Below are 18,109 nucleotides of genomic sequence, written 5' to 3' on the forward strand. Positions count from 1 at the left end.
TTTGTTTGTTCTTCTTTCTCGAATTGCTTTAGGTAAGGTTAGGTTTTTTATTTGAGATTTTTCTTCGTTCCTTAGGTAGGATAGTATTGCCATAAACTTCCCTCTTAGAACTGCTTTTGCTGCATCCCATAGGTTTTGTGTCATAGTGTTTTCATTGTCATTTGTTTCTGGGTAGTTTTTGATTTCCTCTTTGATTCCCTCTGTGATCTCTTGGTTATTTAGTAGTGTATTGTTTAGCCTCCATATGTTTGTATTTTTTACACATTTTTTCCTGTAACTGATATCTAGTCTCATAGCATTGTGGTCTAAAAAGATGTTTGATATGATTTCAGTTTTCTTAAATTCACCAAGGCTTGATTTGTGACCGAAGATATGATCTATCCTGGAGAATGTTCCATGAACACTTGAGAAGAAAGTGTATTCTGTTGTTTCGGGATGGAATGTCCTGTAAATATCAATTAAGTCCATCTTGTCTAATGTGTCATTTAAAGCTTGTGTTTTCCAATTTATTTTCATTTTGGATGATCTGGCCATTGGTGAAAGTGGAATGTTAAAGTCCCCAACTATTATTGTGTTACTGTTGATTTCCTCCTTATGGCTGTTAGCATTTGCCTTAAGTATTGAGGTGCTCCTGTGTTGGGGGCATAAATATTTACCATTGTTATATCTTCTTCTTGGATTGATCCCTTGATCATTATGTAGTGCCCTTCTTTGTCTCTTGTAATAGTCTTTATTTTAAAGTCTGTTTTGTCTTATATGAAAATTGCTACTCCAGCTTTGTTTTGATGTCCATTTGCATGGAATATCTTTTTCCATCCCCTCACTTTCAATCTGTATGTGTCCCTAGGTCTGGGTGGGTATCTTGTAGACAGCGTATATATGGGTCTTGTTTTTGTATTCATTCAGCTAGTCTATGTCCTTTGGTTGGAGCATTCAATCCATTTACATTTAATGTAATTATCAATATATATGTTCCTATTACCATTTTATCGATTGTTTTGTGTTTGTTTTTGTAGGTCTTTTCCCCTCTCTTGTGCTTCCTGCCTAGCATAATTTTAGGCAGCCTCTCTGCTAATATGTTCCTGTGTTGCTAGTTGTTTGGCGTGAGGTGTCCAGCAGTGGAGCTTGCTGGCCATTGGGTGGAGCTGGATCTTAGCATTGAGATGGATATCCCTGGAAGAGCTCTCACCAATTGATATTATGTGGGGCCGGGAGGTCTCTGGTGGTTCATGTCCTGAATTCAGCTCTCCCACCTCAGAGGCTCAGGCCTGACACAGGTCGGAGGACCAGGACCCTCTCAACCACATGGCGAAATTCACAAAGCTGAGCGGGAGAAGTGCCGGAAGTAACTCCTATGCCTGTGGCTCTGCTTATCCATGTTAATACATTCTGAGTGGGGGCTGTTCTCCAAAAGCAGTGGAGAAGTCAGAACAGTAAAGTTATTCGCTCAACAAATAATAAGTCCAGAATACATATGCTTTTGTCTACATGTACCACCCTTTCTCTTTTCAACCTCTGCTATGTTCTCCCCTTCATTGAGGACAGTTAAATTGACTGGTGGTTTTAGTAAATTAACTTCGTTTCCTTACTACAGGGTTTTTGAGAGCCTTTGATCTATTACTGTACAAAAGGAAAAGACTGTGTACTGTGACATTTCCAGGCATCTTAGAAGAATAGCTCTTTTCTGAGAGAAGTAGGTCAGGAGTAAGTGTTCACCAAATTACCCTGTGAGAAGAATCTTCCTGGAGTAGTCCTTCTAAAGCCAATATTTACCTATTTGCTGAAATCTAAAAAATATGATCCCTTAGAAAGCTTCTTCTATTTTGAGGTAAACTTTTAATAGCTCTATTTTCATTCTTTCTTCATTATTGCACTTTCTAAATTTCCTGTGAAGAGTTTGCAGTAATTTTATAATCATAAAAAGTAAATTTACTCTAAGAACCAAAAAAAAATGCTCTAAGGGAATCTTTTACTTTTTGATGTTTTTTGTTGGATTGGTTTTTCTTTCCCCTTTGGGGAACTTGATTCTTTCCACTAAACCTGAGTCTGGCAATGCATTCCTAAGTGATAGCCCTCCTTCTACCAGAAGGAGAAACTGGCCTTTAAAAGATATATAATAGCTGTGAACTTATTTCCACAATCTATGAACTCAACTATACATAATATAAGTTTTAAAATGTATTTAATAGATCTTACTTATTTCAAAGGACTCATTTGTCCCAGAGAGTAGAAAATGAATCTAGAGACTTCAGGGTAAAATCCAGTCAATTCCTGCTTCATCCTTTCTTTCTTTTTCTAAAGTTACTGAAAGTTTAATTCAATCAATTAGGATTTTCTCCACACCATTCCCTTCTCTGAATTGATTCCAAGCTGAACAATCTTGCAATGTCTGTAAGTATCTGCTGAGGTATAAATATGTGTCTTCGGAGATCTTCTCTGGGTCTGAAGCCCTCTGGTCCCTGCCACCAGGATTAGGTCAATCTTTTTTGCAAACTTTGTCGTATTATACAAGTTAGGGTCTATCTCCAATCTTGATATTTAGGCTTCCATAGGTCAGTGCTTTAGCAAGAATATAATCTTGAGAGCTCACACTGTTCTTAAAACTAGATCTTAAATGTTCTTACCACAAAAACTAAATGGTAATTATGTGACAGGATCAAGGTTTTAAAGCTAGGGTGGTAATCATATTGCAACATGTAAATTTATCACATCGACTCATTGTACACACATTTACACAATGCTATATGTCAATTAAAACAGTAAAAAGTGAAGAAATACAGTTGTTTCTTCACATTTTTGGGGGGACTAGTTCCATTTCTTCTTCCCACGGTCCTTTCTCTGGGCTCAATAACCTCTGGGCATTGTGTTCTGTTCCTTATCATTGCTCCTAGGAATGAGAGTGCTTGGTTATTGTTTAGGAACGCCCAGATTGCCATTCACTGTGTGCCAAGACTTTTCCCTGTGACAGAGGTATAACCCATTTGTTATATCTTTTCTGCTTTCTTTTGCCCATCTTATATTTAAAGCCATTAACTCATTAAGAGACAGACTATACAAACAGACAGTGGCCAGATCCTGTATTACAACTGAATTCTGACCCACAACCTCTGAGCAACTACCCCGGGAAGCCAAATCACAACTTCTGTAGCAATCCATCCCGAATTAGCAGGACCTGATCAGAAACTGCTGGCTGCCCTAAATTTTGCCCCCACTTTCAATTTATGATTAAGCAGAGAAAATAGAATATGTACCCCTAAACAGTCTCATTAGATGTCCCATTTCTACGTAATCCATTTTCAATTTCCCCAATTAGGAAATTGGAATTTTTCAGTCCAATTAGGGTAGAACTGACACTTTCCTTTTTTTTTTTCTTTTTTAACTTTAAAACTTTCCCACTTTCCTGCTGCCTTTGGGACTTTGTCAAACACGAATGATTGTGGCTGACCCCCTTGCCAGAGCAAGCTCCTAGTAAATAGTCTCTGTTCTCATTTGGGTGGTCTTTATTCATTCCCACATCACAGTTATGATTCCAGCCTATGATGCCAACAATGGGGAACAACACAGGTCTACGCAGCAGTGACTGCAAATGAGCCCCACTCTATCTTCCTAATTTAGTGATTTGGTTCTTGCCATAATTCCCTATGCCCAAACACTTGCTTTGTAACAGTTTTAGAAAATGTATCTTGGTCTGAATAGGTTTATGTCTGACTCTCTTTTTTGTCCTTGTTACTTCAGGACTGGGATTATGTTTTTCTTCCTTATGACAGGGACGGCACTGGCATTCAGTCTCTGGGTTCTACCTCCCGTGACCATATTCCACTTTCAGACCTCCCTGAAACTAACTTCCTGATTCTGTTGGATTTGGGAAATTCCTTTCTTTCTGGAACCTTCTAATACTAAACTCCCTTCTTATTTTGGAGGTTTGGCTGCACTGTGGACTTTCAGAACACCTGCTTTCCCTTTAGAGGTCTATATAATTTTGCATTAATAACTGACTCTTTAGAGTTTGCTGTTTAATCATTTCCATTTCCACTTATATCTTCTGATTTAGGTTCTTTAGGCTACTCTAAATATCTGTTAGCTAAGCAATAATATTTTCTGGTCATTCCTCACTCCACAGATATTTTTCCGTCTACTATATGGTTTTAACTTGGCTCTAAATTTCCTAAGATGCATTATTTTTTTTTCTTCTGAGAATTCATCTGTTACTTCTCTCTTTGACTGTTGTGTCACTCCTGTACTCTTGCTTCCTGTTTAACTCTTTATAAGACATATCATCAGCCCTTCATTCAGTTGCTACTATAGTAACACAAGCATTCTGTGCATTGAATACACTTTTCAACTTCAGAATGAAGTGACACTCTCCATGCCAGGTGTTGATGACATTCCTTATCACTAAACTTAACTAAGTTTCAGGCTATCAGCCTTTTTCTAATTGAATTTGTCACAGACAGGCAATCTCTTCTTGAAAATCTATAAAGTAAATACCAAAGGTTGTGGTTTTAACAGAAAAGTTAATCAAACTCAGTAGAAACAACATTATCTCTGCCATTTTTCTTGCCAAGTGCTAAATATGCATCTCTATGTCAGAATCTAAATGTTTATAGAGGTAAGTCTGATTCTTTTCAGTTCTGAATGTTGACTTTCATAAATCCCCCTCTCCACATCTGACTCTCCAAATGGCTTCTCTTGGCTGCAGTGCACAGTTTATTAGTGCATGATATAAGGTTTCTGATGAATCATTTTTCTCTTGAACCAGTTTGTAAAACATGCATAAATCCAACTTGGGGTTTTGATATATGTTAATAGGCAGGTGATGTTTATCATCTTAACTAACTACAGACATGAAACAATAATAAAAATAGTAATTATTGTAATATTATTATTGCAAATAGTGAGATGACTCAACCCTTTGAGAATTGTGTCCATCAAGATAATTTTTCAGTGCCTACAACATCAGGAAGGGAAATTCTGTGAAAACAATCCCCTCTCTGATTGAGTCTTCCTATCTTTTCTCAAAGATTCTCATGTTCAGAAATTAGTCATTACTGTTTTTTCCTTATTTTTCTCCTATATTCTAGCCATCCCACTGTTATTAACCCAAGCCAAGACTAATTGAAGAGAAGACTTTATGTATAGTTACTTCTTGATAGATTGGATACTTATAATTAATTATTGCATATGAAATGATGATAAGGTGTATTCAAACGATTGCTTTAGTAAGTAGGAAGCTTCCACAGAACTTCCTGTGGATGTAGGTGATGTGAATAACTCTAGGAGTTTTCTCATAGCTGTAAACATTATGCATGTGGCTTTCAAAGATAATTTTAATTTGTAAATCAGTTATTGTTTAATGTAAATTAAAAATCAGATTGTTGATAGTAAATTATAAAGCAGATATGCATATGAATGCTAATGTAGTGTTTTTTAAAGAGTTGGCATTTAGATGAAATGGGACTTGTGTAATTTAATATCTTTAGATATCTATGCACATTTTTATTGTAGATCAGTTCAAAATGTCTTAACACATGAATCTCTATCATTATAAATCTTGTTAAAATTCATCACCAACCTTTACTTTAAATTCATCACCAACTTTTACTTTACTTTTATTTTGCCAGACTCAAACACCTCTAGGAAAATAGAAACAAAAGGAAAACATGCTTTGAGCCTTAATTTCTTAAAGATTTGTAAAGACACAGTTTTGGAAGTGGGCACAGATTGCAAACAGTATGAAATGACAATAACTAGATGTGGGAGGGATTCAAAATGTACAGAGTATGGAGACAGGAATAAAAAGGTTTATGTAGGAAGAAAACACAACTCAGTTGCAAGATACTAAAGAAAGTATCATTATGGAGCAAAACATCCAAACTCCTTATGTTTGATGATAAAATTGACTGGAAAATTACCAATGCTCTCCTCATTTTGCGGTGGATATACACAAATTAAGTCACTATGGGTGAACAGATCTTTCCTAAAAATAACTAGTTTCTCAGGCTTAATTTAGTCCTTGGTAGAATATTCTACATGAACCTCATCAAGTAGTAAAATGTCTTATTTAATTGGGCAGAAGTCAGGTGGAAAAGCCTTTCCTTCCTGCCTCCCTCCCTCCCTCCCCTCCTTCCTTCCTCCCCTCTTTTTTCCCTCTTTCCCTGTGCTTGATTGGATAAAACTAGTTTTGGTTGAAGTGTACACCTTGGATCACTGAACATGGAATATAGAGCAGTTACAATTTATAAGAGGCATATGGAGATGTTCAGAGCACCAGAGAATCCCAACCTGGGATGTTCGGCTGAGGAGTTTCACTTTTTAATGAGTGCTTGAGGTGGTGATTTCTTTTTTTTTTTTTTTTTAACAAGGCATTGATTTTTTTATTTTTTTGGTAAAAATCATAGATGTCTCCTAAGAGGATAAAAACAAATGTAAAAATCAAATGCAGGAACAAAATTGAACCAAACAAATTGAAAATTATTTGTTTTATAACTTGGTTGCTTGCTGCTTTCGGTGATCGTTCTATACATGAAATTTCTTTCTGAATCACTGGCAGATTCCAGAGCTTTTTCAGTTGTGTCCATAACACATCAGAGTTTTTAGGGACTCCTGTGTGCAAAACATTTTCCAAGGTTTCATGAGGAATATAAAGAAGAAGGTGAAATTCTTGCTTTGAACTGTTTAGAATTTAGCAACGAAGACAGAAATGACTCATAAAACAGCGGGAGGGGAAGTCTTGGAAATTCAGTAAGTCTCTTTTTTCTCAAGTACTCCGAGAGTCCTCATTGTATTACAGAAAGACCTATGAGAGCCAACATTACTGTGCTGTGTATTTATAAAAATTATGGAATTAACTGCCAACATCAATCTCTGTGTCAGAAAGCTTTTGCAAAGAGCCAATTTAAGGAAAGTACTTTAACTTTGATCCCAATGCAGTACATTCTGGTGCTAAGTTCCTTCCTTGTATTCTGTGGATCCATACCCTGAGATCTGAGAGGCAGAAAAGTACTACTTGCACCTGTAATTGCTTTTCAGAAAACAAAGAATTCATTTAAAAACATATGTCAAGAGCTAGAGCTAAATGATTTTTTTTATGTTCAGCTCAGATTAAAATGGCTTTTACTGTAACAAAACCCCCTTTAATACCATGTATTTCTATGCATGACTTTAAAGCCATATTCAAAGTGATGAATAAACATTGCAGAATATAGACAATAAAGGAATGTAGACTGGAACAGTAGCAATATCATTATGCGTCAGCTTCAATCTTTTAGAAAACATAAAATAGAAAATATAGGTATAAGTTATTTAGAGAATCTAAATAGATGTTTCATAACTTTCCATCAGAATTTAAAAATTGAATCTCCAATATTTTGATCATTCTAAACACCATATATATATGTAAATCTATTTGTAATGAAATAATATAAATTAGGTAAAAATAAAGAGGGATATTGAAGAATGGTACCAGTAAATCAGTAAATTTAGAATTTTTATTTGGCTGAATAATAAAATTACTTAAGGCAGTCAGATGTCCAGAATATACATATTTATACTTATTTTTCTTTCATTACTGGTTGCATTATATCTCAGATTTATGGTTCAACATTTACATTAATTTTTTTCCATAAGACTAGTGTCTAAAAAGAAATACAGGAAAGACAAAGTCAATGATTTATAGAGAATTTTAAAAAAACACAAGGTTTATATTTGGCCTTCCTTTTCCTTTGAAGTTTTAGGTTTGGAGCTTAAGATCTTTATTTTTACGCCATGTGAGATGGTTACTCTTTGAAATATTCTGAATGGATCAAATAGTTCATCTTGGGAGAGCTTTCAGAAGTGGGGTTAGACACCTGATATTTCAGAGAATCTAAGTTCACATTACTTTTTTATATTTTAAAGGTTATCTCAGCTCTACCCTTATATCCATTCACTCAATGCATATTTATTGAGTATGGAATTGGTAGTAGGAGCATGTCAGTGGTAGGTTCTATGTTTACCTTGCTTATGTCTCATAAGAAAGAAAATGTGCAACAATAAATATAATAAAGGGATAAGGACCGGAAATAGAAGAAACCCCTTTCTAAACTTATCCATCATGTCTCTGATTGCTAGACTCCTTCTTTCAAGGCAATAGGTCATTGTATAAACTAGACAAACGCATTCTTGTTGATATGCTATTAGGAAAAAAAATCTCTTCTCCTTCCACACTAAATCTGTCCCACTTTTCATATGAATACATAATATCTGGGATATTGGGCACATCAGAAAACCCAGCCCAAACTAGCTGAAACAAATTGTGTGTGTGTGTATGTTTAAATAACTGATAAAGACCTTGCGGGATCCATGAACTCCTATTATAATGTTCACTGTATTCTTTTCTCTTTCTCTCTCGTGTTCTGCCTCTCTCTTTGGCTCTCAGTCTTGCTCTCCAACCCCAAACCAGAATCTGTCCCTGTTTCTTTCTGCAAAATGGTTTTATCATCTCTTTCTGCAGATAGACCTTCTCCAGCTGTCAACACTGTGATTGCAGGTTGATGTTATCTTAGGCCTCAGTAAAGAGAGTTTATTTCTTGCACTAAATAGATCCAAAACAAAATTCCAGGGCAAGTCTTGCTGTTGACCTAGATTGAGTTACATACCAATCCTTGAACAATCACTTTGGTCAGTTACCTAGGATCCTCAGCTAGGTTAGCCATGGCCTAAGCACCCATTCCTGTGGCCAAAGAGAATGGGAGAAGTGTGATTAGCAACCAGGCATGGAATAAGTGAAGAATAGTTGCTCAAATGAGGTGGGCAGTTTGGTTACCAGGATAAAAGTGTTCTGTCTTAAGTTGGATCCATCAAGCATTATGTCATTTATTTGGGAAGGCGTTTTCACCTGCAAAGGCAGATGGGCCGTAACAAATTGGCTTTGTGATTAGGATGTCAAGACAATGACCACCGTCACCATGGGTCTTTCTTCTCTTGTTTGCTTTGCTAATCTGCTTGATAGCAAGCATGCACTTTGCACTGCTGTCCGCTTTGTGTTGCATTGTTGAGTCCTACCAAGCCTGTTATAGATTTAGCCAGACTAAGTCCGATAATTACTTGGCATTTAGGTATGGGAGTATGGGATTGGAGACTTCCTTAAAGTGACCCTCCCTGGGTCATATGCGTCCTCCAAAACCTACCTCCTGTGTTTTAGAGTAAAGCTGTGGCTGATGCTAGGCTCAAGGGGAAACTGTACCCTGTGACAGATTGGTTATGCAATTCCATCAGGTGTTGGCCCCTGATCTGTCGATTGTTCAGAGGGAAAAATGCCCTGTGGGAGATGTGGGCCCATTGGGTGATCATTCACAAGGAGCAGTTTTTTTGTTTGTTTGTTTTGTTTTTTGCGGCACACGGGCCTCTCACTGTTGTGGCCTCTCCTGTTGCGGAGCACAGGCTCCGGACGCGCAGGCTCAGCGGCCATGGCTCACAGGCGCAGCCGCTCCGCGGCATATGGGATCTTCCCGGACCGGGGCACGAACCCGTGTCCCCTGCATCGGCAGGCGGACTCTCAACCACTGTGCCACCAGGGAAGCCCAAGGAGCAGTGTTTAGGGTGGAGAAAGAGAGAGAGAGAGACCCATACTCTTAATCATGGATGGTTCACCAGGACTCTTAAATATTTCTGCTGCTGCTGCTGCTGTTGCTGTCTATAATTCTGTCATGAAAAAGATCCTCACCCTCTGGGTTATGCAGAAATACATACTTGGCACACCCGTGGCATAGCAAAGAGGCCGATTCAAACCTACTTAGGCCTGGGGACTTTAAACCCTATAAAGCACCCATTGCCGTGAGGGAGGCCCCTAAACCTGACAATACTGATTTGTGGCTTCTTGGAATAAAAAAATTATAAAGGCAAACAGGGTAAGGAGGCTCACCCTGAAATATATCTAGTGATTTAAAAAAACATCGAAAGATAGAAATGAATGAAAAATAGAAAGAGACCTGGATACAGAGGAAGGAGACATGAAAGCAGCAACAAAACTGAAATGAAGGTCCACAATTTGATCTAATTGGAAATCCAAAATTTTAAAAATGATACAATATAAAGATAAAAGAGTGTCGAATGGCTTCTGCACCTCTGTAATACAGGTTTTGAATTAACTTTAACATCTACAGAAAATAAACCAACTGAAAACTTTCTGGTCCTTAATACTGGGACTTAAATTTGGATGAGGAGATTCCACTAAATTTAAACATGGTGCCCCTATTAACTTAGAGGAGTTACTGGGTATAAAATAGAGTACACACAGGTATGCCTCTTCAGAACTATTGCCTTGCTTAAATTGCCCATAGTCCTAGCATCCATTCCCCTAAAATATCTTATAGAGGGCATGGATGCTCTGACCTAATGAATAATATTTTAAAATTAAATTACGTCTCTGGCACTTACAAATTGGCTTGATAAAATGTAATGCCATGGACCTTACCTCCCATTTAAAATAGCTAATATGGTCTAATATAAATTAAACAGGTCCTTCAAGGTTTGAAACCTATTATGCAAGACCTAATTAGTGAAGGTGTAAATATCTCCACTGCTTCTTTGCAGCCCAACTTAGCCTATTTTTTAAACCCTGAAAAAAATAAATGGTACGTCGAAGTGCAGTATCGCAACTTTAACCTTATGGATTGCATTATGGTTGCCACACCCAATATTATTGAAATTATCGACTCCTTCCAATTAGCAACCAGTGAATATTTTTGCTGGTTATATATCTGGCCAATGTATTCTCTCCGTGCCTATTTCAATAGCCTCTTAGCTGCAGTCGCCTTCATCTCCAAAGGGACAAAATACACATTTCCTAGACTACCACTGGGGTACCTCCATAGCCTTGCCATCATACACAAACTCTGCAGGAAAGATTTTAACTGCTTCAGTCTTTCTCCAGGAGTACAGATAGGACATGACATTGATGATGTCATCCTCTAAGGAGATTCATTTGACACACTAATTAAGGACATACAGATACTCACAAAAGAGCCTACAAAAAAGGATAAACAATTGCCCCACACATAGTGCAAGCACACCTCCCACCAATTCAGTTAAATTCCTGAAAATGTTTCGGTCAGTTGAAAGCTGCTTCATCCCTGACACCAACAAGAAACAGCTACTGACCATCTCAGTACCCATACAGTGTCAAGGCACGCACGCAAGAGAGCTTTCACCTCCCTTTCTGGCCTCAGGCCTCAGTCACAGAGTGCCACAATGACGCACACCAGTAAGCTCAAATGCAATTAAATAAAAATTATTACATTTCAGTCATCAGTCAAACATTGGTGTGAATTGTAATAAAGAGTCTGACCCCATTTTTGAGGTCTGAATGCTGACAACTTCTATGCCTCATCCCTCTCTCTTTCAGCCTCATATGTGTGGGAGGTGATGAGAAAGACCAAGTGCTCCCCTTTTGACACTGCAGGAAGGTTCAAACCATGGGAGTGTTGCAAGCCTCTGTTGGGTGGGATTGCTCGCCTTGGCCCCGCCCTTAAACACAATACAAAGCCAGGCTACTTTCCTTTCCTTGCTTTCTCAAGCAATCTCAGACCTGCTTGAGAGGTCCCCCACGGACCTCAATTATGTAAATATTAATCTTTTCGTTGAGACATCATTTGCATTGACCCCTGAACAAAACTTTGGATGGGGGTCCACCTACCTCCTGGGATGATCATAGCAGAGGGGATCCCAGAAAGCAAAGCTATGGCAACAGGAAAGAGAGACTGGAAAGGAAGCTAGGAAAGCACGATGTCCCAATGAGCAGGTTAACACTGGTCACCTGGAGCTCTCTCACTGGGGCCTGTGCACTGCCACGTAGAGTATGCCTTAGAGGTGTCCTGACCGAGGGTGCAAGATTCATGAGCCTTACCTACCAATTCCACTGTTGCATTAGGGCTGTTCACCTAGTACTTCCTACTTTCCTTCCACACTGGATGGAGCACACTGTCATGGCCAGAGAATGCCTTCATGTAGACAGTTGCAGATACTTGAGTAAAAGTCTTCCAGTGAGATAAAAGGTGGGTACTCAGGAGATAGAAAGTGGGATGCAAACAGCATTCGTTACAGGGAGTGATGCTGGTCAAAATGTACATATTTCACCACTTTCAGACCACTCTGGCCAATTTAAAGAAGGAACTCTTAGGAGAGAAATTTTGAATCCTCTGCCTTTTAGATATGCATATATTCATAAAGCTCACTTCATTCACGAAACTCCTTCCGTTTAAGCTTTGCCAGTGAAATTGGTCCCAATGGGTTGAACATTTTAGTATCTATGAGACACAGGTCTCAAGGAGTTGCATCCTTCTTTACCAAGTATGCATCCCACTCAGAATCTTTCCTTAGGCCCCTATTTCCCCCATGTTAAACTGAGTGTGAGGTTATTAGTAACTCTGGCTAGCTTACATACTTCGTAAAGCTTACATCCTTCATAAAGAGATTCATTTGCATTGCAGAATTTAACAAAAAGACTCCAAAACACTTTACTATCCCTAACAGCCATGCCATTGATACACAGTCCCAAGAGCAGCCCTATACCTACATCAAATGTGGAGAGTATTATGTCCTCTTATATTCACCCAAATTATCAGGGTTAGTGGAGTGATCCATAAATTATTTTCAAGAAATTTGGATATCCAGAATTTAACATTTTATTTTGGAACTAATACTTTTACTTTGGATTTTTTCATAGAATTAACCACGTTACCTCTTCGGAGATCAACATCCTTTTAGACATGAAAAGTTTGTTAATGATTTCCTCAACAGAAATGTTGATTACAGGACCTGGCCAGCAAGCAGTCAATAAATATGTATTAAATAAATTTGGGGTATCTTCTGGGTGAATCCTAAACCAGGGATAAATACAATTAACCCAGTCCAGGGTAGTAGTTCTGAAAAATCACTTTGAGTAGATTTATATGATTTTATTGGAAAACCTGTGGTCTGAGAGCTACTTCTTGGAGTACACTTGTAAATACCTGTGAGGGAGACCTACAAAATATTCTATGAAGGAACTCAGATGTGATTTCTCTCATTCCTCTATTTTTACCAAGTTAGGTAGAGAAACTAACACTGTATGAACTGGGAAAGGAGGAAGGAAGGAGGGAATTTTTACTTAGCACACGTCTCAGTGATAATAAAACCTGGCATGAAACACACTTCCCCTATAAAAGAGAATGTACTGGGCTGAGGGCTGTGTTAGGATTCTCACCTAACTAGAAGAGTTTCAAGATCCTGAAAATGCCCCTGATTATGCAGAAGTTAGGGAGACTACGAAGGCATTCTTTCCCTGTGGTGGATGTGAAGTCTGAGATAATACGTGTGAAAGGAAGCTTCCTTTCTTCCTTTACTGTGCTTCATTGCAAGGGTGTGTTGTGTGCATGTGTATGTGTATAGTGTGTGTGTGTTTGAACCAAAGTCACTTTAAAGTGTATAAAACATATAAATCATGGCTTATATCAACATACGGATCAATGGAATAGATTGAGAATCTAGCATGAAGGACTAACACATGCTTCAACGTGGATGGACATGAAACATTATGCTAAGTGCAAAATGCCAGACACCAAAGATCACCTGTTTTATGATCCTCTTTATATGAAGTGTCCAGAATAGGTAACTCCACAGAGACAGAAATCAAATTAGTGGTTGCCAGGGGCTGGGAAGAGGGAAGAATGGAAAGTTACTGCTTGAAGGATATGGTGTTTCCTTTTGGGGTGATGAAAATGTTTTGGAGCTACATAGATGTGATGACTGCACAATATTGTGAATGCACTGAATGCCACTGAGTCGTACATTTTCAAATGGCTGACTTTATGTTATGTGAATTTTACCTCAATTAAAATAAAACCTAAAAAATAGAAGAGAGCCAGTGTTTAGTGGGAAGGTCACCTTGAATTAGATAGACCTGGGTATGAATGGGCAGCTGTCATCAAACATTGTAAATATTCGTTACACATAAAGTGATGAACAAAGTACTTCGATTATAAGTATTCAACAAATGTTGAATTACTACTCATTAAAACTTTTGAATAAAATGCATTAATAGTGAGCAAATAATAGGTTATCTCTGATAGGATTTTCTAAACACTAAAAATAGAAAACTTTTATCTGTTCTTTAAAATGATGTGGGACTCCAGTATACTACAGTAGAATTATGCCCAGATTTAGCATTCAGATGTCTGTGTTTCACCATGGAAATCACAGCTAAGTTGTCATGAAAAAATGTGCAAGTTAGTTAATTCTAGGCCTTCATTTCCCCTTCTATAAAATTAATATTGCATCAGAGGAGCAGTTAATTTTCTTCCAAGTTTAATAGAATATGACTCAATTATATAAAATGTACAGGGACAAATTAAGAAGCAATTCCTGTGATTTGGAATCTGATTTCCTAAAAGGATAAAGATGGTGGGGGAGGAGTAGCACCTTACATGTGAGAGATAATCTGGGTGATTTAATGAAGGTACAAAATAAGTCGTGTCTCTTGTGCCAGCTCATGTTGATGAAAGTAGCTATTGTTCTGGAGGACGTGCTGGGAAGGACTTCATGATACATTCAGCAGGAAACGGTGCTGTGAGAACCAGTGGTGTCAGCCACGGTTGATTAAGTCTGGGAAATTGGGGGGGCGCGTAGCAGGCTGGGAGGGGCTGCTGTACAGATATCATCTATTTGGTTTCCTTGACTGAAAATGAAAAGTAAACCCATCAAGGACAGAAAAAACACATATGGTACATTAAGGGAAAAATAGATGGGGGGGCATTATTTTAGCTACTCCCACTGATCAAGTATAGTAAGTTGTACTTTATGCCCCAATTTCGCATTAACTAGTGTCTGAGTGTGAAAATTCTGAGAAAGTAAATAGATCTGCCCGTTTTTATTATAGAAATACTAGAAATTTCTCCAGTTATGGTTTTACTCTTGTCTCTAAAGAACAGGTAATTTCACACTCATCAAAATTTCTCTCATTTCTTGCAAGTTTATTATTTGAATGTGTGTGTGTGTGTGTGTGTGTCCGTAAGATTTGAATTTGATTTCTGATTTTCTTAACTCCTGTGAGCACAGCTTAAATCCAATAAGACTCAGCAGGCATGCCAAGCCATCTCTAATTTTTCTTGCAGTTTGGTGTTTAATGAAAAGATCCAATGGCATTATGCAGATAAAAAACAATTTTGAAAATGCCATATGGCAACCCCTGCTAACCAAGTTTCTGAACCACTGGTGGGTAATAAGGTCTCCTCCCTCAGAAAGGAAAGAAATGTTAATCATGTTTGGAATGATGTGAAAATTGGGGAGCACCGAGGTGAGAAAACAAAAGGGTGAAGAGGTTGGCAAGAAGGATACTGTGATGGAGGAATGTTCCTTCTGAGCGGACTTCTCTGATGTTCAAAATGTCACAAATGTCAAAGAGCTACTGTTGTTGTCAGAGTTGGATGAGGATTTATTCATCTTTCGGGCTATTTTTCACATCATAATTTATATAAAAAAAAGCTACTTTTATCGTAGCCAATGTTTACTAAATTCAGCTTCTTTCAGGAGCCTAATTTCTTAAGGTAAAAATATACATGATATATTTAAGTTAACAGAATATAGAATTTAAAAGTCCTGTGGGAGAGTTGTAAATGTAGCTGTATCTGTGCTGAAGGAGCAATGTTCTCCTAGCCCACTTCTGGAACTTTAGCCACAGTCAAGGCTGGATGGTCCTCAAGAGAGAAACACACGCTCCGGATTTCTAATTAGAACAGTTAGAAAGCCATAGCAAAGTAGTTTTTTGATCGTCACCCTCAGGTTTCACAATGACTTAGGAACTCTTGCAGAACCTTTATTGGAAGGCTTTGAGTACAGTTTTGTGGTGGTGGCTTGACTCTTTGGAATATTTCCCTTGCAATTCTGAGTTTTTGGCAATTATACGGCTCCAGATGGCACACACTTGCCTAGAGGCGCGAGGCTCTTTCAACGGAGTGAATGCCTAAGTGATAGATATTCATGGATATTTTGGGTCTTTTCACACCACCTTGTAAGCTGTTTAAAATCATAAAAACCCGTAAGCAGTTAACTTTTTCAAAAAAAAAAATAATAAATGGGAGTCAATCAAAGTAAATGATCTCTTTTATATAATAAAAGAAGCTCTATTAAACTGCATTCCAATCGGGGGAAGAAATACTACAGTTCTGTTGACTCACCACCTGGTCTTGCCCACTCCACTTGGAGAGAAGCCCTGTGCATGGTGGCTGGGGAGGTGTGGTCTACTGTTTCATCGTGGGTGTGTGGGCCGAGTCTCCCCACTCTGGCAATTTCAGTGTCTTGGAACTCACTAGTGTTTTTGACAGCTTTCCTGTGGTATTCTTTCTTGTTTTACACATTTTCAACTCAGAAATGTCAATAAAAACAACAGACTTAAAGAAATAAGAGTTATATCCCTTTGACACAAAAATAGATACCCTTTGGAGTAATCTTATAAATAATGGACATTTTCATTGTGTTACCCCAGCTTATACAGCCCACTCAAATACATGATTTCACTGATTGTCAAAACAACCTGTAACATGTGTGTGGTTGATGCCATCACTTATCACATGTCATAATGCATATGGTTTTGGACCTTGGTGGAGGGTAGAGGAAATAAATCAGAACTAAAGTCACCAGTCCAGCTATAGGCTTGGTTTCCCCAAATAAATTGGTAACCCTCGGTCTAAGTCAGAGTATCTGAATGGACACTAGCTTTTATCTAGACCAGTGTCATGATCCAATAACTTCAGATTCAGTAGTTGGGGTTTTGTAGAAATCTCTGAAAAATGATAATACTCAAAATCAGATGGGGGAGCATTAAATGTATCTAAGGTGTCTGTTAATTGTGACAAAAATAGTCAAAGATAAAAGGCAAAAAAAAAAAAAAGATAAAAGGCACCTTACCAAATCATCAGGGAGAGTGGTTCTTTAGAACTAAGTGGGCAGGTTTTAGCAATATGTATAGGTAACTCCAATCAAGCAAATGGAATATTGATTAAAAATTAAGACTGAGATTGAGTTATGTGGATTTGACAAGGATTTAAATATAGACTTAATAGTAAGTAGAAAATAATTCAAATTAGGTATCCTCTGTACCAGCATGAAACCCTCAAACTAAAAGGGTTTAGCTTTCTATTCTATAATATATGTTGATGGCCTTAAATAGGAATGGCTTAGCAACATGATAAATTATAGCTTTCAAATGGAAGGGATCAGTGTTTACAGTCAAGAGGAGGGGAGAAAAGCAGATTAATTCTGCACAGGGCACATGTTATTTTACAGCAGCCAATATCATGTGCATAGTATGACACAGATGTTTGGAAAATGAAATATTTGACAGAATATAAAAGACCCTTAAGATGAGCTTCTCTTAAATTATAAAGATACATTTTTGTTATTTTCCTAAGCTTCATTTCTTCCCTGCGAGCAGCTCCTTTAAAATCTCTATGCTTGTTGAAAGCTTTGTATATTGTGTGATTTTTTTTCTCCTTGTGATAAGTGATACTCTTATTTAAAAATCTCAAGTCAATGGATATTAATTGTATAGTCACAATCTATATTGATTTAAATTTTATTTTTGTCTTTTAAATAATTGTGAAAATTGCACATATTACATAGAATCACAACTGTCCTACTCTTGTGCTCAGGACTTTCTATAATTATACTTCATGATTTTCTTAAAAATGTGTTCATTTATGATTGACAATAACTTTTATAGAATATGAAACCTTGTATCCAAGTAAGAAGGGTAGAATGGCTTTTATATCATAACAAATTTTGTTAAGTATTCCCTTTGTGAGAAAATGCCATATATAGTTAAAATATTGAGAATATTTTTATTTATCTTCTTAATTTTATAATATTGGCGTTAACTGGTAGCTAGGCAAGAAGACACCACTGTCTATTGGAAGTCAATAGTTTGAAAAACTGGGTTAAAATCTGTTTTACTGTTGAACTTGGATAGTGTGTTAATTTGAAAAAGAACAGCTATGGAAGCAAAACAAGACTATTTCATAGCTTGAGAATTTTAACAAATTAGCAATAGAAAATTGACTCAATCCCAAGTTATGAACTTATTTTAAAATGGTGCCAT

The 18,109-nt window shown here is 37.4% G+C and overlaps 1 protein-coding gene across 1 annotated transcript in view; it reads left to right on the top strand.

The window, feature by feature from the left end:
- Positions 1–14,462, top strand: part of TMX3 (thioredoxin related transmembrane protein 3) — a 436,882-nt gene extending 422,420 nt beyond the window's left edge. Inside the window, exon 17 of the transcript XR_007471698.1 lies at positions 14,451–14,462. The gene's annotated coding sequence lies outside the window, so the exon portion shown is untranslated. The remainder of the gene's footprint in view (positions 1–14,450) is intronic.
- The last annotated feature ends 3,647 nt before the right edge of the window (positions 14,463–18,109 follow it).

This window comes from Orcinus orca, chromosome 15, assembly GCF_937001465.1.
Source record: "Orcinus orca chromosome 15, mOrcOrc1.1, whole genome shotgun sequence".
Classification (NCBI taxonomy): Eukaryota; Metazoa; Chordata; class Mammalia; order Artiodactyla; family Delphinidae; genus Orcinus; species Orcinus orca.